Genomic DNA, 21,439 nt, shown 5'->3' with positions numbered 1-21,439 from the left:
GATGAATAGATCTTTTAGAGTTTCAATCTATTTTGTAACATTAATTTATTTTTTAATTAAATAAATGAGAAAATAACAAATCAGAGTTCAAGTGTAGCTATAATTTTAAAACACTCAAGACTATTAATAAAAATATACAATGGAATGAATCTGACATGACTTTCCTATGTATGATTATGATTATACCACAGTGAATCTCCATGTTATGTATATCCACAAAACAGGGCTCCTAATTAGAATATGATATATTCCATTTTTATATAAATATATCAATTGACTCTACTGTCATTTATAAATAAAATGAACTAATAAAAAATTGTAAAGTGTATTATGTAAAATATTAGACAATTCAAATATAACTGTTAAAAATAAAAACAGGGGCTAGGGTTGTGGCTCAGTGGAAGAGTGTTCACCTAGCATGTTTGAGGCACTGAGTTTAATCCTCAGCACCACATAAAAATAAATAAAATAAAGGTATGTGTACATCTATAACTTGAAAAAAATAAAAGAAAATTATAAACCTTTTTCTTATATTTCCAGGGAGAAATATACACACAAACCTACACCCCCCACACACATCTAAGTTATAAAATCAGAGACAAGAAAAATAAACAAACATTGAAAATAAGAGGCATAAAAATAGAGCATATAACAAAATTGGCAAATAATATATTCATTGTATCAATAAATATAAGTGAATTCATTCACTGAATGCAAAAATCGATGTATTTAAATAAAAAATGCACTAATACACAGTAATTGGCTGAGGATGTACCTCAAATGGTAAAGCTTTTGCCTTACCTCAGTCAACTGATTTGTGATAAAGGCCACATGGCAGCAGAGTAGGAAAAGTATGATTTTTCCAAGAAAATACTTAAAAATAAAAAATGTCAAGGAAAACAAAATATGGTGGATTAGAAGAAAGTTGTATTTCCAGGTGCTCCATGGCTCTGGATTTAAGCAGCAGGACTTCTTCTCAGCAAAGTAGATGAAAGGGAGCACTCATTGAAATTCGTTATCTGACAGTCAGAGTCTCTTAGAGATTCAGAAAGTTGGGTGCATTGACTAAAGAAGAAGAAAGAGCACATTAGAGCCAAGTTGGTTACTGCTGCAGCAGCAGCAGCTTCAACTCACCACAAAGGGGAGGGATAATGCACAGAGAGAAAACACAATGGATATGTTTGGCATGGAAAACTCTGTTGAAGAGAAAAGCAGCATGAACTTAGCTGATCTTAACTGGTGTTTTAAAAGTGTGCTCTTTCTCAATTGATGAGTGGAGAGCTGAGGTAGGGAACCATCTTGAGGAGACTGATGCAGATTGCTGCTGCAGGAACCCTGGAGATAAGAGGAAGTGTGACCTAGGGTATAGGGGAATTCAAGTAAAAGAGAATGTGACTTGCTTTCCCTTTGAGTCTGGCAGCTCCTGTGAGCAGCTGAAGAGACCAGGAAACTGAACAGGCAGACATGATTATACCCAGACCTGCCAAAATTGAATCAAGTAGACATAGAAAATCTAAATAGACCAATAGCTAACAATGAGATAGAATCAGAAACAAAAAGCCTTTCAACAAAGAAAAGCTCAGGACCAGATGGATGCTCAGCTGAGTTCTACCAGAACTTTAAAGAAGAGCTAATTTGAAGGCTTTTCATATTATTCCATGAAACAGAAAAAAATGAAACACTTAGAAATTAATTCTATGAAGTCAGTATCACCCTCACACCAAAATCAAGTAGGGACACATCAAGGAAAGAAAACTTTAGACCTATATACCTGATGAACTTAGATTAAAAAAAAACTCAATAAAATATTAGCGAATTTTACTTATCAATATATTAAGAATATTGTACCAAATTGGTTTTATCCCAGGGTTGGAAACGTTCCAGTCAATAAATGTTATCCACCACGTGAATAGGATCAAGAAAAAAAATCACATAGTTTTCTTGATAGATGCAGAGAAGGCCTTTGACAAAATTCAGCATCCATTCATGATAAAAACACTGAGAATCTAGGAATAGAAGGAACTAACCTCAATATCATAAAGTCTATATACGACATATCTGGCAGCTCCTGTGACCAGCTGAAGAGGCCAGGAAACTGAATAGGAAGACATGATTATACTCAGACCTGCCACTATGATGGCATGGTGAATGGGGGAAAACAGATCATTTTTTTTTAAATGCATAACAAGTTGGGCATGGTGGCGCACATCTATAATACCTATGGCTTGGGAGTCTAAGGCAGGAGGATTGCAGGTACAAAGTCAGCTTCAGCAATTTAGCAAGGCCTTCAGTAACTCATCAAGATACTGTCTCAAAATAAAGAAATAAATAAATACAAAGGACTGGGGTTGTGGATTGGTAGTAAAGCACACCTGAGTTCAATCCCCCAGTACCCCATTTTTTTTAAATCCCAAATCTGACAAAGTCCATAACAAGTCAAAGATGTCACTCTCACCACTCCTATTCAATGTAGTAATGGAAATACTAGCCAGAGCAATTACAAAAGAAAAGGAAATAAAAGGGATAAAAATAAGAAAGGATGAAGTTAAAAAAAATACTCCACCAAAGGGACTACTAGAGCTAATAAAATAAATTAAGCAAAGTAGCATGTTACAGATCAACATTAAAATATCAATAGCTTTCCTTTACACCAATAATGAATTGCTGAGAAAGAAACTGTGAAAACAACCCCAAATAGCCTCAAAAATTAAAATACCTAGGAATAAATCTAACCAAGAAGGTAAAATATCTCTACAATAAATACTGTAGAACATTGAAGAAAATAATTGAAGAAAACACAAGGTCATGGATGGGCAGAGTTAATATTGTTAAAAAAAAAATGACTATAATGCTAAAACTACACACACACACACACACACACACACAATACACACTGTAATCTCCCTCAAAATAGCAATGATATTTAAAAAACAGTCCTAAAAATCTTTTGAAAGGGTAAAAGACCAGGAGTAGCCAAAGCAATTCTAAGCCAAAAAAAAAAAAAGCAATGCTGGAGGCATCACAGTACCTGACTTCAAATTATTCTACAGAACTATTCTAACAAAAACTGCATAAAATGTCATAAAAACAGAAAAATAGACCAATGGAACAAAATAGAAGAACCGAAGATATACCACACAGAGTCATCTGATCCTTGACATAGGTGTCAAAAAATATAGAAAAAAAAAAATAGCATTTTAGCATTTTAACAAACAGTACTGGGAAAACTGGATATCCATCTGCAGAAGAACTAAACTAGAACCTTGTCTGTCACCTTGTACAAATGTCAACTGAAAATGGATTGAAGACTTAGGAATTATACCAGAAACTCCTAGAAGAAAATATAGAATCAACACACTAACATAGAAAGAAGCTCAGGCCACAACTTCCTCAACAGGATCCCTAAAGCTCAGGAAATAATACAAATAACTAATGGGATGGCATCAAATTAAAAAGGCTTCTGCAGAGAGAAGGAAATTATTAAGAATAAGATAAGAGAACCTACTGAATGAGAGAAAATGTTTGCTAGCTCATTCTTCTGACAGAAGATTGATATTCAGAAATGATAAAGAACTCAAATGAAACTTAACCCCAGAAAAACAAATAATTCAATTAATGAATGGTGAAAATGAACTAACCAGAAAATACTTAAAAGAAAAAAATTCAAATGCAATCAAATACATGGGGAAAAAAAGGTTCAATATAATTAACATTTAGGGAAATGTAATAACAAATGCAAAGATGTCAACTCATACCAGTCAGAATGGCAGTCATCAAGAATTCATACAATAATAATTGCTGGAAAGGATATGGAGAAAAACGAACACTTTCACACTCTTGGTGGGATTGTAAATTAGTATAACCACTATTTAAATCAGCATGGAGTTTCCTCAAAAGATTAAGAATGAAATCACCATATGACCCAGCTATACTACTGCTACTTATCTAAAGAATTAACAAGTTGGCATGCCATAGTAATTTATGCATACACATGTTTATAGTGGCACAATCCACAATAGGCAACCTATGGTACTAGTCTAGGTGTTCATGAGTGAATAAATGGAGAAAGAAAATGTGAAATACACACATACACACACACACACACACACACAATGGAGTTTTACTCAGTCATAACAAAGAATGAAATTATGTCATTTGTAGGAAAATGGAAATTGAGAGAATTACATTAAGCAAAATAAGCCAAACTCTGAAGGTCAAGGGTCATGTTTTCTTCAATATTTAGAAGCTAGAGGCAAAATAGATAAGAAAGAAAAGGTAGATCAGTAGAATAGGTGTAGAGATCAGGGAAATGGAAACACTGAGGAATTATGTTAGGCAAACTATACTGATATATTGTGTGAATATACAAATGTGTAACAAAGAATCGCCATCATTATGTACAATTATAATGCACCAATAGAAATATGGCAAAAAAGAACATCTGCATGAATTTATTTACAAGTTTCATTTGTAAGTAGACTACTTTCTTTAACCAGATAACAAACCTCAAAAGCCAGAAAGCAAAATTTAGGTAAATTTGATCACAAAAGTTTTATTAAATCCAAATTAAAAATCTGAAACTTTACATTGAAGCAAACCGATAAAGATCATATGTCTATGTGAAATACCCAAAGAATAGATTACTAGGAAAAGACATGGAAAATGAATCAAGGTACCATTTCTGCCTTACTTACTGCATCTTACTTAAAGAAAAATGAAGACCTAAGCCGCTAAAATGTTCAGTGACATTATTAATGTTTGAGGAGTAATATATACTAAGAATTATGCAACCACTCAATAAGCCAAAACTTCAAATATTGAATAATTTTCTAGAGTTCTAGAAGTAATAATATAACCATTTAACATGTGAGGATATTTGCCAAAAAAATATTTTAGTAGATCAAGTATTTGCATGTCCAAGTTAATTTATTTATCACATTAATTTTAAAATATTTTGGTTTTCTAGTAATTTATAACGCTTACTGAAAAAGCATTTCCAAAACTGTACTTCCGCCAAACTGTAAGAAATTGTATGACAATTTCTACGAGGATAAAAGTAAGAAGCATTCAATGTATTTTTAAACACAATCAAGACACTACTGCCTTAGTAAACTGAAAACTATTTATAATAAGTTTTTGTGATGAATGAAACAATAAAACTTTCATGGCCAAAACAGAAAATAAATAAATACACATATAAACAAACAAATTAACTAATTAAAAGACTTCTTGGAAAGTGGTTCCTATTATAAGCTTACCTTTATGTTTATTGTGTATGTGTGTGTGTATATACATATATACATACACACAGTGTGAAATAGACGAATATGGTGAGGCAATCAAGTAGATTATCAATTACTTATTACTTTGTTTTTGTCCCAACTTTACCTCTCAGCTGCTCAGTATACTATTCCTTCCTCTCTCATACTTTTTACTAACTTTGGTAGCCTCTGTTTTATTCTCTACTTCGAGATCAGCTTTTTAGATCACATGAGGTGAGGGGAAGGGGGGAAAGGAAGTCAGAAAAATAAAATAGACTTTATTATTGCTGTGTGTATATACGTGACCGCATGACCAACGTGATTCTGCAACCTGTACACTCAGAAAAATGAGAAATTATACCCCATCTGATTCAAATGTATGATATGTCAAGATCATTGTACTGTCATGTGTAACTAATTAAAACAAATAAAAAAGAATATATAGTATTTTTCTTATAGTGCCTACTGTATTTCACTAAACATGAATTCCATCTCTGTTGCTGCAAATGATAGAATTTTATTATTTTCTTGAATTTATACTGTGTGTATGTGTGTGTTTGTGTGTGTTTTTATTCTTTCCCCATTCAGCCATCAAGGGACACCTATATTGATCCAATTTCTTGACTATTGTGAATAGTGCTATAATAAACATAGGAGTCCAAATGTCAATTCCATTTACTGATTTTGTTTCTTTTGGATAAATGTCTACAGTAGGATTGCTGGGTTTTAATGTGGTTTTATTCTTAGTTTTTTTTTTTATTATTATTTTTGGAATCTTCCTACTTCCTCTTCCACAATGGTCCAGCTTGCTCTCACAGTTCAATTAATGAAAACTGAAGCATTCTTGCTGATAACTGTTTAATGGTTTGTAATCTGCAATTTTAGTCTTGCCATTTTATAGTAACTTATTTTATTTAATATTTTATATGATACAGTAAACAAAATTATACATATTAATAAGGGACACATATTCAGATACATGTGACTTTGGGATGCTAGAGTTATATTAATATTACAAATTTTTGTAATATTAATATAATATTACAAATTTTAATATATAATATAGAAATAATCTTTTAGATAAATGCTCTATTAAAGTGTTTTTTTATTGCAAGCACACTTAACATAGAAATTTAGTTTTCAGTGTCTTGTCTTAGTTTCTTATGAGAGGGTTGTCTCCCTAAATTATATCTGCCTCGTTTCACTACTTGTTACTACTTACTTCTATTTATATCTATCCTCCCTAAGGGAATGAATCATGTCTTATTGGTCTTTTTATTCTTTGCTAGGACAAAAGACTGCTCAATTCATTATATAAATAACAATTTTTATGTAGGGATTAGTAGAGTTATACCAAAATTCAAGGAACCAGATCTCCCTATAAAAATTAGTATTTGATCCACCCAGTGCCTTTTTAACTTGAGCTTGGCTTGTCTCAGCAGGTGGCCCTGTCTCTCTGCTCATTACTGTTTGCTAAATAGTCCATTGCAAAAAAAAAAAAAAAAAAAAAAAAAATGTCTGCTAAAAGCTGTAATTACTGACACGAACACAGATCACTCAGTCACCCTCTGATGAGGTCAAATCAAGTTGGCACACAGATGCAGCTACTCAAATAACAGGCCAAATTTTGAGCTCTATGCTTAAGCAGTAAAATCTAAAATCATCTGTGACCCCGTAAACTTTTAAAATGTTTTGGTTTTGGTTCAGAAATTAAAGGTTGCCACAATTGGAAAGTAATTCTAAGATATTCATAATCCTACCTCCATTTTCGCTGAGATGACTGCTACCCCTATTCTGATCACTAAGTAAATTTGACAACATCATCATTATGATTGAAACTAAGGGAATGAATTATTTCTAAATAAGTTATTTTTGAAAATATTGTAAGATTCTTATATTGAGGTTGGAAACACTAGAGACTAGGCTGAACAGTTTACCCTCTTTCTTGTACTCATTCTACAACTTAATGAAAGATAACTTTGGTATATTAAATAAAGAAAATAAAAACATAGCTATATACCCCGGAGCTTCCATGTACACATCACTAATATGCCCAATACTTTAAATAAGACTATCAAATATTTCTTCACTACTGATTCTAAAAGACAGCATCTTCTGTATGTACAGAGTTTTCATCTTTTTTCGGTCTTTCTTCTTCTCTTTGATGCTCTCCAATACATAAATATTCAATTCCTTTACCTTTTGTCCAAAAAGGCATTTTCTTATACTTTCTTTCATACATTTCCTGAACTGATTCCTGCTAGTTTCTTTTTTTCTTAAAGAACACTTCACTCAACATATTATGCACTTGACATCAAAACCACAGGCAACAAAAGCAAAAGTGGATGGAATGATGTCAAACAAAAAAGCTTTTTGCATAGCCAAAAAAAAGTAATCAACAGTATGAAAAGACAATCCATGTGGATGAGGGAAAATATTTTCATGTTACATATCTCATAAGGAATTAATATCCAGAATATATAAAGAACTCCTACAACCACACAACATCATACCCAAATAATCCTGTCAAAAGACTTAAGTAGACTTTTTCCCAAAGAGAACATGCAAATGAGCAACAAACATCTAAGAAGATCCTTGTTGTCACTCATGATTAAAGTAAACCAAAACCACAATTAGAGTTCACTTCCTACTCTTCATGATGAATACTATATTAAAAAAATACAAAACAAAACAAAAAAATAACAGAAAACAATTACCGGTGAGGATATATCAAATGTAGACCACTAGTGCCCTGTAGGTAGTAGGGAGGTAAAATGGAATAGCCACCATGGAAAGCAATATGAGATTTCTTCAAAAAATTAAAAATACAATCACCATATTATAGCAACTCTACTGCTACATGTATATCCAAAATTATTGAAAGCAGTGCTCAAAGAGATATTTGCACATCCATGTTCATGGCAAAATAATTAACAATAGCCCCAAATTGTAAGCAACCCAAATGTCCATCTACAGAAAAGACAAAAAAATGTGGTAGGTGCAAACAATGCAATACCATTCAATTTTTATAGAAGGAGAGCCTGAGGTGCCACATCATAGAGGAACCTGGAGGACACTATGCTAAACAAAATAAGCAAATCACAATGACAAATATGTATGATTCAGATATGAGGTATCTAAAGTAGCGGAAACAGAAACCACCACCCTTCTACTTTCACTAGGTGGTTGGGAATGGGGAGGTGGTGTTCAATGGCTACAGAATTCCAATTTTAAAAATATTTTCTGTTTTTTTTAACCAGAAAAATTATTAAAAACAAAAACACAACAACCTGAGAGTTGGAAGAACAGTATGAGAAATTGCTGTATAAGTTCACAGTTGTACCTATGGGTACATGCTCCCTCATTGCAAGGCAGAACACAGAGATATGACTGTGCATTTAAGTACATATGTGACCAAGAAAAATCAGAGAACAGGGGACCGCTGGGGAACAGAAAGCATCAAGAACTTTTAATCACCCAGTCCTAAAACACTATGCTCTTTTCTTCTTCTTTGCCTTGTATCTTCTGAGCTTGTGAGAAGTACCACTTACTTCTTCCTCTTTTTCAGCTTCTCCTCATCTTTAGACTTTCTAGAGATTGGAGAGACATTTAAACCAAGTATTTGTGCTATTTGCTTTAGCTTATTAGATGACAGATTTGTGATGGAACTGAAGAAATTCTGATCAGCTCTCCCACTCTCCAATCTCACAGGTACATTGAATCCTTCAGCCCTCTTCTTCATTCTCTCTCTGTGGTATTTCAGATGTAATTTTTAGCATCTTCTTCTCTTCTGCCACATCAACAAATTTTTTAGGGAGTCCTTTCTCTTTGCCAACGGTTCCATGGGTTTTGGTTCTTCTTCCTCTGTTTTATCTTCCAGTGTATCTTTTTCTTTCACCTCCTCTTGGGCATGATCTTTACCATATGTCTGGAACCTGTTGATATGATTGTTTTATTCCCTTCCTCCCAAACCAGGAGCAAAACATTCTTGCTTTAGTTCAGCAAGCTTCAGCTTATGGAGTTCCACCAATTCTGTTGCCAGCTTGTTACCCTTCCAGTTTGCTAGTTAAAGTTACAGTTTTAAAAGGTAAAAAGTTTTAGAAATTGGTGGCAAAATTGAAATTTGAAAGAAAAATGTAGCAAAATTTCATCTATTTCCCCCAAATGGAAACATTGCTTTTAATTTAAAAAGCCTGACAATGTATTAATGATTTATGCAAATGTGTAATATTAAAACTAGTAAAAAAAATCTCTGTAACATCATTTTAAATCTGGGAAGTGAATAGCTCATATTAATAATAGCATAGCAGACACAAATACAAATTCCTCTAGCAAACATATACTAAGTGCTTTAATATACCCCTTTTTCTGTTAAAAAATAAAGTATAAATTTGGAAAAACAATTTTAAAAGCAGCTCTTTCTTTAAATGCCAGGTGAGGGCAACCAATATTTGCTAGGTACTGGAGCATGAATTTTCAGGTGAGTAAAATCCAAGATTTATAACAATATTACTATTGTTCATGTTTAACAATAGCTGCTGCAAAATAAAAACAACAAAAAAGAAAACTCTCATTAATTTCCAGACATGTTTATAATTACTGGGCTCAAGTGCTTTCTGAACTAGTGAAAGGAACATAATATAAAAGCGGAAAACACTAACAAAGGTGAACATATACACTCAGATAAAATATAGGAGTGGAAAAAATGAGTGGTGGCCTCCTATCCTTCTCTCTTCCCTTTCCTGATGTCTTTCCCATCCTATAACTGCTTCCTTTAAGCAACCTTCACTGGGAAAGCCAAGAAGGCCACAAGTGCTGGGCTATATCCCAGATAGGCCAGTCCTGGATATGAGTGCTCCCCTGTCTACAAGTGAGCAGGCGTGTGTGAGAGGGCATGTGCAGGGAGGTGCAGGGTTTCTGTCCCCTACATAGGATCACTGCTTTTATTTGGAGATTATACTCATTGACACATTAACAAAATAAGACTAAGATTGTTTAGAATTGAATTGCCTTGACTTCCCTTTAATTCCTCACTTAAGAAAATACACATGATTTTGCATTATCATGAAGTGATTAGTTTTTATTTAGTGGTAACAATATAGGACAAACACATTTGAATAAACAAGAGAAAAATCACTAAGCATGAGAAATGTACATAAGACTCTAGTTTTTCCCAACCTTTATCCCCATTAAGTAGAATTGTAGGTAAATAGCTCATATTAGTTAAAAGTTACACCCCCTCTCTTTTAAAAATGTTGTAAGTTAACACATTATTTGTCTTCTTAGTAAACAGGGGATAAAAAAAAGAAGTGGAAAATTGCTTGAGTAAAAGATAAGACTGCCATGCCAAATTATAAATTTTCATTTAAATTGGTACTTAGCATTTCCACTGAATTGTCCTCATTATCATTGGTATCCAGAATACTATAACCACTAAATTATGCAATATTAGTTAGCAGTCTGATGAGTGGATTTCATTTTTTTTATATTTACATCATAGTGTTGGCTCATAGAGTGTATCACTAAACAATTATTTCACTAATATCTACTTCAGTCCAAAGTGTGCTTGTAGAAGTCTCTAAATTAGATAAAGCAAGATTTATTACATTACCATCAGAAGAAATGTGTGATTTTTAGATAAGCATGTTTAAAGATTTTTGGATTTTTCTGAATATGGGTATGGTTTAGAGAAGTTTTGCTTTAACTATCTTGAAGCACAGAGAGGTAAAATTTTCATCTAGTAGTAAGAAAATGTGTCTGGGGATGTAGCTCAGTATTAAGAGTGCTTACCTAGCACTATAAAAATATATAGTTTTTTTTTTAAAAAGAGATATTTTTGAAGAAAAGTGTATATTTATGTTATGACTACACAAAACTCTGAGAGTCACAAAAATTTCTAATTATGAAATGGTACTACCAAAATTAAATATATCAGGTGGATAGGATTAAAAGAGAAGAAAAACAGCTTTATTAATGAATTAATAGAATCTTTTCCATCTGTATATTTGTGATTATAAATAAGAGATAATATAAATTGAAACAAAAGAAATGTAGCTTTTAAGCATGTCTTCACATTTTTAAACTGTAATTATAAACCATTTTTCTTGACAAAGAGCTCCACATTTTTCTTCAAAGCAAGGGAAATATTAAAAACACTGTGAAAATAAAATGAAAGAAAGAAATCATTGAAAAATACTTCCTAAGGTGCCTTTTAACTAGCTCAGGAAAACTGTGGTAAGACTGGGTAAAATGTTAAATGTTAAATGATTTTGTGGTAATTACATTTTGAAAGCTTTAGATGTTTCTCAGTTGAATAACAACAAAGTTGCTGAGGAGATAGTTTGTAAAGGAGTAGGACATAGGTCTAATGTTCATGATAATAGACTTTCTTGAATGATGTTATGAAAAATTTCAAGAATTTTTAGTAGTCCAGGTAGAAGATTAGTAGAAGTTCTATAATGAAAAGAGTAGTGCAATGGAATAGTGGGATCAAATTAGATTATGAACCTGTCAATGTTAATATGATGCAATATTTTAAATAGGTGGGCACTCAAGCAGAATATGGTCTGATTTTCATGGCACAATGAGCTTTCATTTTCAGTCTTACCTTATATGGAAATTAAGACTGTAAGCTGGCGCAGTGGTACATGCCTGTAATCCCAGTGGTTTGGGAGGCTGAGAGAGGAGGATCTTGAGTTCAAAGCCAGCCTCAGCAAAAGTGAGGTACTAAGCAAATCAGTGAGACCCTGTCTCTAATAAAATACAAAATAGGGCTGGGGTATGGCTCAGTAGTTGAGTGCCCCTGAGTTCATTTCCTGGTACCCTCTTCCAAAAAAAAAAAAAAAATTACACTCTATACTATGCAATTTTCTTTCAACACACCAGACCAGAAAGAGTGCTACTAATGGAGAAGATAAGTGCCAACTGCATTTACCTGTCTCTTCTGTCTGTGATACAGCTCCAAAGGTGTCCTGAAATTTTTTGAACAACTTGTTTTCAAAGTGGGGGGAAATAGCTGTGATTTGTAATCTTGTCCAGATTCCAGGGCTGTAAATATTCCTACCAAGGTCAATTGCAAACTATCAACATGACATCACTGAATGTAGAGTTGACAGAGGGTGTGCACAATTGGCTTATGAGAGTTGGTTCAAGTATATCAGTGTCACAAGAGCTAATCCCAGATTCCGTTTTTAGCAGCATTACTGAAGTATAATTGACATAATAAATGCACATATTTAATGTACAATCTGATAAATACTAGCATAATTACAGGACTATGAAGCTAGAACAATAATGAAGACAATGTACGTATCTAGCACTTCAGAAAGTTGTAGGTATTTTTTTTTCCTTTTTCCCAAAGTTTCAGCATAATTGAAATAATCCCCAAATGTGCAGGACTTCTTACACAATTAACAGTATTTTAAGAACATGAAAGTTACTGATCCACCATTTTTTGTGTCTATATTCTAGAATTTATAACATTATAGTCCACTATGGACTTTCAAATGCATTTATCTACTATCCACATAGATGTGCATATTCTCAAGCGAAATATTCTATCAATTTTGTGCTCAGGAGCTGGTGTTGAATTATAAAGCATATTTTTTTAATTCTACTTTCTTGCAATTGGTGTGGAAACTAACAGCAAAATTTTAACATGTGGTTAAAGGGCACACATTTAGAGCTACATGGTTCCATATAATTTGTGCTTTAATCTTGGACCTAAACGCTAATGGAAAATGAAAAGATTAACTCTAATCCTCATATGAATGGTTTTCAGTGTGACTAAACACATGCATAAGTAAGTCTGAAGAAAATATTAAAAAGCAAAGTATTCTCAGCTCAACATGATAAATCAAGCTTAAATAAGAATAGCACTAGGAAGTATTTACTAAATAATAATTTTGTTTTTCATATATATAAAATATCATTTTGACTACCTGATAAATCCAATATGTATTTCATGCTTTCATTCATCCCTTCTTAAAATCAACATGTGCATAGCTTCCAAAATATACTGCGTATTTAAACTAGTTCCTCAATTTTTCCTATTTTCTTTGTATCATATGTTGGTTGTTTACTTCCTCACTAAGGTCCTATGCTGATCTTTGAAGAGCCAGTCATTCTCAAGGATACACCTTTGGTCTATTGTTCTTCATGAAACTTCACTAGTTAATTTTATCCACTTTTGTAGTCTAAAGACACATAAATTTATGACTTCAGTGCAGAAATTTCCCCAAGTGTCAGGTTCATTTATCAAACTTTTAATTAGATGGGCTACTGGATATTCAATATGTCTTTCTTGGTCACTCAAGAATTAAAATGTTTGAGCATGTTCATTCTAAGATTTATTTGTGCTTGTTGTATTTTCTTGCCTCAGTTGTATCATGGTTCATTTTCCTATCTTATGAGCCTGAGAATTTATCCTGTAGAGATCTTCCAACATTATTTACCAAGTCTCCATACCATTCTTCTTCACTAAAATATAAAATATTCTAGTTGGCATTAAGATAGTATTTTTCTATGTATTAAGAATGGTAAAATAATTCCTAGAAATAAAACATTTAAAAATCCTTGGAAATGTTACTCAAAATATGTAACAGGAATAGAAAATTCTTCTGGTTGTTATCTCATATGGGAGGGTTATATGTCTTTCCCTTCACTTCCTTGGCAGTTTTAAGATACTCTGAATAGCCTATTTAAATCTACTGAACAGAATTTGAAAGCCACTTGACTTCACAAATGAAGTTCATTACTTGGCATGGAAAACCCCTCTTGACATCTCCTCCTCCCTCCCTCACCATTTACATCCCAGCAATATCAAACAGTTGGTACTTTGCTCAGGTGCTATGCTGATTGTCATTCCCTGTCTTTGACCATGCTCCTCCTTTGTGAAGAATATCGTCAGTCTCTCCACTACATATTACTTGGCCATTTACAATCCAACTTTAAGATTTATATCAGGTTACATTTCACTCATTACTTTAGTCAAATGTCCACGTGTGAACAAAATAAATATAACACTTGCCCTCATGGAGCTCATAAACTTGGGGTGAAATGGGGAGAAAATAATAAGGAAACAAACAGACAAAACCCAGTAGAAGGAGAACTGCTTGAACCACCTGTTACTAGTTCCATGTTGGCCATGTTACAGACTCTCAAAAAAAAAAAAAAAAAAAAAAAAAAAAAGAAGTGATCACCGTTTACAATGCCATGATCAATGCTAGGTGCTTTCATATATCTGTTCATTTTAATTTTCAAAATTATGTTAAGGAACAAACATATTTCTTCATTTTTTTGTAGATGAGAAGACAAAGACTTAGAGAAAATGACAAATTTACTGATGCCCACAAAGGCAGAGAGGATCAGAATCTGTATGAAAACATTAAAAAAAAAGTCTCATTTCAGAAGCTGTCCATGTTCATAATAGCATTGGCTTTCTGCAGTTATAAAAAAAAACAATATTAAATCCCTCCTTATCTCAAGTCAATTCACATGTTTAAAATTTTTATTCCAAGATTGTTTTACTAAATCCTAGCAAGCTTAGAGCAAGTTTTACAATGTAGTACTTTAGAATTCAAAGGATTTAATCATGAATGGTGAATCTACAAAATAGGTTATCAGAGCCCCACTGGTTTCAGCAATGGAAAGGAACAGCTTCCTGCAGCATCTGTTAGAATGAAATGGCTTAGGGAAGGTGGAGGGAATGCTTGAATGGTGTGCCAAACACCTGGTATTCAAAGCATTCATTGCTCTATAAGCTCCAAATGAAAGTGTCAATTATTCACTTTGAAAATGCTTATAGATTTGGAATAAGATTCTCAAATAATTAATGTGAGTTTCAAACATAATCACAACCATATGTTTAGTAGAAATATGTGATTACTACAAGAACCTTTTTTGAAACAAATAGAGTAAACAATGTCAAAACTTAGGCACTTGAGTGTCTGAACTGTAGGTTACTGCTGTCCAGATTCTGAAAAACCTTCCATCTAGCTGGACAGACAGATAAAGCATTTCCCTGTAAGTCTGACTAAACACTCCTCTTGAACCTGCCAACATAAATTCCCAAGAGAAAACACAACCAGCACAATTCAAATTGATATTTGATTCCAAATCATCTCTTTTAATTTATTGCTAAAATAGTGAAACCATATGGGAATTTAGTATGATTTGGATAGATATGATTTTTTATCAACAGATTTTAGTGTCCCCTTAATATAATTTCTTATTTTATTAAAACTTAATAACTTAAGAAAGAAAAATTTCTTCTATCTGGAAAACAGAGGAAAATCATTTGATGTCCTGTGTTTCATGTTTTATTTCTATTTATGTCTCATTTTTTAATATACAAAATGCTTTCAAGACCCCGCACAAAAAAATATTTTGAAAATAAAATTCTTATGGTTACTATCTCAAACTATGGTAGCATGTTTACTTATAATGCTTTATATAAGAACAGCAAATATTGTTTACCTGTTCAATATGATTTCTAACTTATAATTAACTCATGATTTCAAATTATGATAAATAATATTTGAAAAAGCTATCTCAGCTTCTATACATCACAATGTTATGCATCTTGAAATTTATTGATGTGCATAATATAACCAACAATACAGGCAATTCTGTATCATTATTTTGTCATTTTATTATTGTTCACACTGCTAATGTTCTTTTGAATAGATATTCTATAGTTTACTTAATTTTGCTTTTAGATCTTTAGATTATCTTTGTGTTTTTTCCTGTATCAATAACATTCATTTGCCAAATTATTAAGAAACTTCAGGAATAATATGTATTTAAAAGTTTCCTTTATGACTATAAAAACAAATTTATAGAAAAGTACATTAGTGAACTTTACCTTTATATCCACATTTTGACATAAATAAAAGTCTGAGGTTTTAATTTTATATGGATACATGAAACAGGTAGCAATAATGACTTTTAAAACAACAATGTTTCTTAAATCTATTACATATCTGCATGACAATTCTACAAGATAAATGTTATTCTCATTTTATAGATAAATAGGTTATTGAAATTGTGTAAGTAACATTATCCTGGATTTTAAAAATGTGTGTCTATGGAGTGGTATGAATGAGAGGTTTAAAGAAAAAGTACAGCACAGGTTTGTGGGAAGGAGCCTGAATTCTGTTTGGGGCACATTGAGTTTATTTTGTCTGCCATATCACAAATGCAGTTACATAATACAGATACAGGCAAATTTGGAACTTGGAAAAGAATATTCTTCTGAGGATATCACTTTTGGAGTCCTAGGGTTAAATGCACTTGAAGTCGTGGAACTTAAAGAGATTATCCTGGTAACGTATACAACATGTGAAGTGAGTGAGGCAAGTATAGAATTTTGGAGGAACAGATACACTTGGCAAAGGGCCATGGGGGAAGCTCGGGAAAGAAAGAAGATTGAAAATGATAGAGGAAATACTAGAGGTGGAAGTCTTAGAAATGAAGAAAGGAGACAATTTGAAGGGCCGGGCATTGATCATTCAGCATATGGTTGCCATTGACAATCTTGGGTATGAGATCTCAATGATGTTCTGAGGCAAAGGGGAACTATAATGGGTTGAGCAGCAGCTTGACTTAATGGGCAGAACTGTTTAGAGTACAAAATGAAATATGAAAAACACATTTCATTGCTCTCTTATAGACTAAAGCAACAAAATTTTTACCTGTGTGGACAAAAGGACCAGGTAATTTGCCAGATTTTCAAAGAACCTCCTCAATATGCACAGCCCAGGACTGAGGTCATTTATATGAGAACTTGACAAAGATTTTTTCCTCCCATCCAAAGTGAACTCATCTGTCAGAATGGTCAATAGATATGACCTGTCTATATTAACCTAAATCCGAAATGAATAAAATCCACAGGAAGTGTCTTTTGTTTTATATCCTATCTATACTATTAAAAATCAAAATATATTAAATGATGAGCATTAAATGAATTAAACTAAGAAATACCAGAATATATGTCTCAAAATGTTAAGTGAAGATGATATCAGCTGTCTTTTCCTATTGGCATGCCATATCTGTTTGCCAATAGCCAGGAGAAAAAAAGCAGGATTTGGATTTTAAACAACTTACAATTATTACCATTATTCTTAGATATCTATTTTAAAAATCAAAAACTGTAGGGCATTGAGAAAATTCTTTTAGAAATTTACCAACTCCACACTTCCTCATCTGATGACCTTTAAGCAGATCAGCCCTAATATTCAACCCCAGCTGCACTGCCACAGAAAGCTCAGAAAGGAAAAGTACAATTGGGATTTCTTGACATCCACAGATAATTACTAGTCCTCTGAATCTGAAGGAGATAATTCTTTGTTCTGACTTTCTTTTGTTTAACAAAAAGGAACTATTTACATCTGAACTTTCTTTATGTTTTACAGTCAAAGCCTTATCAGAACTACCAAAATCACATGAAGCCTATGCATTCTCTCATTCATTACCCTCAATACTGAACTGTGTAAAAAATAACTTTAATTACATAAAACGAACACATTTAGTGCCAAGTACAAAGACATGTTTAGCATAGTAAACTCTCTTTCTCAAGACATTTCCAATATGTTGGTATTGCTAGATCTCATCCACAACTGGAAACAAGAAAGATGTGCTAAGCATGTGCTGCAGACTGCTGATCCCCTCTCTTGGGTGATAAGGATTTCTCTGTTTTCTCAATGTTCTATTCATTCACTTATTTGTTAATTCATCCAAGAAAAAAAAATCAGAAAACCAGTGTTTCCCAATTGATTCTCAGAGACAAAAAACACTTTATTTTCAGAGACATTAAGCATATAGTAATGTGAAAATAATTGCTGCACTGAAGTTTCTCACAGAAGGGCAGGAGAAGGTATGTAAACCACTGATACTCAGGCCTGAGATCCCACAGTAAGGATAAAATGTGTGTGTGATCAAGACTGCTGGTGCAATGTGTGGAGGTATGTTGGAGGAGGCTCCCAGAAGTCCTGGCTTCAGGCACTGCAGCCCATTGGGTAGCAGCACTGCCAAACTATTAGTGCACCTGGTACCAAGAATATTTTTGGTTGAACCTTTTACCCTTCTGTGATGAAGACACAGTGAGGTCAACAGGGAAAGATTTAAAGAATGAACGTGTCCACTCCTGTAATCCCAGTGACTCAGGAGGCTGAAGCAAGAGGATTGCAAGTTCAAGGTCAACCTGGGCCACTTAACAAGAGCCTGTCTCAAAGTAAAAATTCGAAAGGACTGGGATGTAGCTCAGTGGCAAAGTACGCCTGGGTTGAATGCCAAAAACAAAAGAAAAAAAGGACCATATATTTAGGTATAAGAGATGTTATGCCTCTTCATTGAGTATGTGATATATTTTACAAAGCATAATATTGGCTATTTTATGTCATGATGCCTTGTTTTCATTACAGAGTTGTATGAAATAGAACAGAGTAACATTATAATTTTGTAAAGATGACCTAGAAGTCAAGACAGATTTCCCAGAAGGAGACATTTGGCACAAGTAGAAGGGATTTATTCAACAGACCAGTGAGAATAATGGAAACAAAATGCTCATTATAGATATTAGACTAGCCTAGGGATCAAGCAATGTTTTAATAAGGTGATGATGAAAATCACCATCGTTAGCAAAATAAAATATATTTGATCCCTTTTACATACTTTAAAAAATTGATAACACTTCATGGAGGTTTTTATTTTTATTATTAATGCAACATGACTTAATTCATTTATTTTTTTGAAGATTTCCCATCTGTTGGTGCTATAAACCTCTGAGTGAACTTGGGGACTTTTGATGTTGCAGAAAATATGGCAAAAATAGCAGTGAATTCCATTTATATTTCTGTGCTAAGACTTTTTGCTGGAATCATCTGTTTACTCCTAGGGAAAATTGAGAAGAAATTTGATACCAGTTCTGTCATATAGTATTTTTTCCTCTTCTTTCCTTAAGCTTTTAATGTGCACCTAATAAAATGTGCTGATGTTATAATATCCTAATCGAATATTGAATGAAGAATTAAATATTGAAGTCATCTTACAACAGGAAATGGGTGGCAAAATAATGAGCAGTCTTTTTCCTAGGTGTTATTTTAACTCATTTAATCAGACATAGGAGAAACAATTCAAATAAATTCAAGTAAATGATATAATTCTTTACCCACAAAACCAGAACTCTCTGCTCTGATACTCATGCCAGAAAATCATCTCACCAGAGTCAAGTCCTTAGGCAGAAAACAGGATGTAATCAAGACTGCTGTTTCTCCTTAACTCTAACATACATTTTTGTAAAACATTCCATGTGTTCAAGTATTTTAATATGCCTCTTATATCTGATCCCTCTTTCCACCTAAATCCTTATGAATCTTTTGTGTTACCAGCAGACAGACACCACCCCCCAAATTAAAGCCTGACCCCATTAAAAAGCTGAATCTTGCCAATCATTGCACTTACCAAAAAATATAAATTTCAGACTATATATATTAAAACCAAGAATTTTTTCTCTCTGGCACACATATTATCATAAATGACTTGTATTGATAAACACAGGAATTGGAAATTTTATTGAATATATAAAATATTACTTGCAATCAGCATATAGTCCATATGCTAATTATTCTGTTAAGGGTACTCAACTGTTTCTTTTTGTAACTGTGCCCTTGAGACCTTGCTTAATTATTAACTTACTTATAGAGAATACAAAGGTTTTCTCCACCTATTCTTTAGCAGAAGTAGTAATAAAAAAACTGAGAAATTAACTTTATTATATGTTTCATAAAACATTTCATTGATTTTAACAGTGCAAATCAAGATGCAATGAGGTTACTCAGAATAAACAAATTAAAATTGATTATCTACTGTATGTACTGATATTAGTGCTAAGTACTATAAATCAATTTCTCTAAGTTAATAACATTTTATTAAAAATACAGATTTTTAGAACTTTTCTCCTTAGATATGAATAGAATAGAATAGAATCTGTATCCTATGAAAACTTTTGGTAACCTACAGAGTTATCTACACACATGTATACACACATGTGTATCACTAAGTATATACGTAGTTTTAGAATATATAAAAATATAAATACATATCAGTAATATTATATGTATTCTAGGTATAAAAATAGAAAGTATAATAGATGAAATATTCCTCTTATTATCTGTTATCTACCTAACCATTATGAAAAAAAATTCCCCAACAAATTTGCTGCTATCATTCATATCTTAAGAATGCAAAAGAGCTTAGAGGAACAGAGGAGGAATAACTCACTTAAACATTCATTGCAAGCAAGTGGTAAAATATAGTGATGTAATAAGTTTGGAAGTAGAGTTTGTGTTCCTGAACATTTTGAAAAACTTCCACAGATTAGTAAAAATTTGAGTTGAGTAAAGAACTGGACTTTCTTCAATTCATTTACCAGAATTTCAGTGATTTTGTGTTTTTCTGTTTTGGTTGTTTGCATTTGAAATCACCATTTCTTGAGTTAGAAAAAACCTAAAACCCTCAAATAGTTTAAGTGACTGAAAGATATAATGCATAAAATAACATTTTCTACAAAATCTGGACCTTAGTAAGCATTCAGTAAACACTAACCATTATTACTGTGACTGCAAACTTTACCTCTATAATTTATTGTATTAAAATCCCACATAAGCCTGGCACAGTGGCACATGCCTATAATCCCAGGGACTTGGGAGACTGAGGCATGAGGATAACAAGTTCAAAGCCAGTCTTAGCAACTTAGCGGGGCCCTAAGCAAGTTAGTGAGAACTTGTCTCAAAATATAAAAAAGGGCTGGGGATGTGGCTCAGTGGTTAAGTGCCCTTGAGTGTTCAATTTTTGGTGCAAAAAAAAAAAAAAATCCAACATAATATATCTTGCTAGGCATTTACCCCATGTGAAATTCCCGTCTTGTTCACAAAGAGAATACTTAACCCTCAATTACATATATCAATAGCATTGCCTATCTTTTTCTTTCACAGCCTTGCGAGTCTTATTCTACAAGAATACTAACTTTTTTTAAATCTCTTCCAGTGTTACCTACCACCTGGTCTCAGCACTATTGTTTTTTCATCTGGATTTCTGCAATAGCCATTTAACTGTATATCCATCTTATACTCTTGGTCTCCCTAGTTCTCAACACAGCAACCAGAGAAATAACTAAAATG

The 21,439-nt window shown here is 32.9% G+C and overlaps 1 pseudogene; it reads right to left on the bottom strand.

Moving 5' to 3' along the window:
• Positions 1 to 8,808: 8,808 nt before the first annotated feature.
• LOC114097186 (SAP domain-containing ribonucleoprotein pseudogene) lies at positions 8,809 to 14,408 on the bottom strand (annotated as a pseudogene).
• Positions 14,409 to 21,439: the final 7,031 nt, after the last annotated feature.

This window comes from Marmota flaviventris, chromosome 5 (genome assembly GCF_047511675.1).
Source record: "Marmota flaviventris isolate mMarFla1 chromosome 5, mMarFla1.hap1, whole genome shotgun sequence".
NCBI classification, from domain to species: Eukaryota; Metazoa; Chordata; class Mammalia; order Rodentia; family Sciuridae; genus Marmota; species Marmota flaviventris.
The sequence above is the reverse complement of the archived record's forward strand: the minus strand, read 5'-3'. Positions and strand labels throughout refer to the sequence as shown.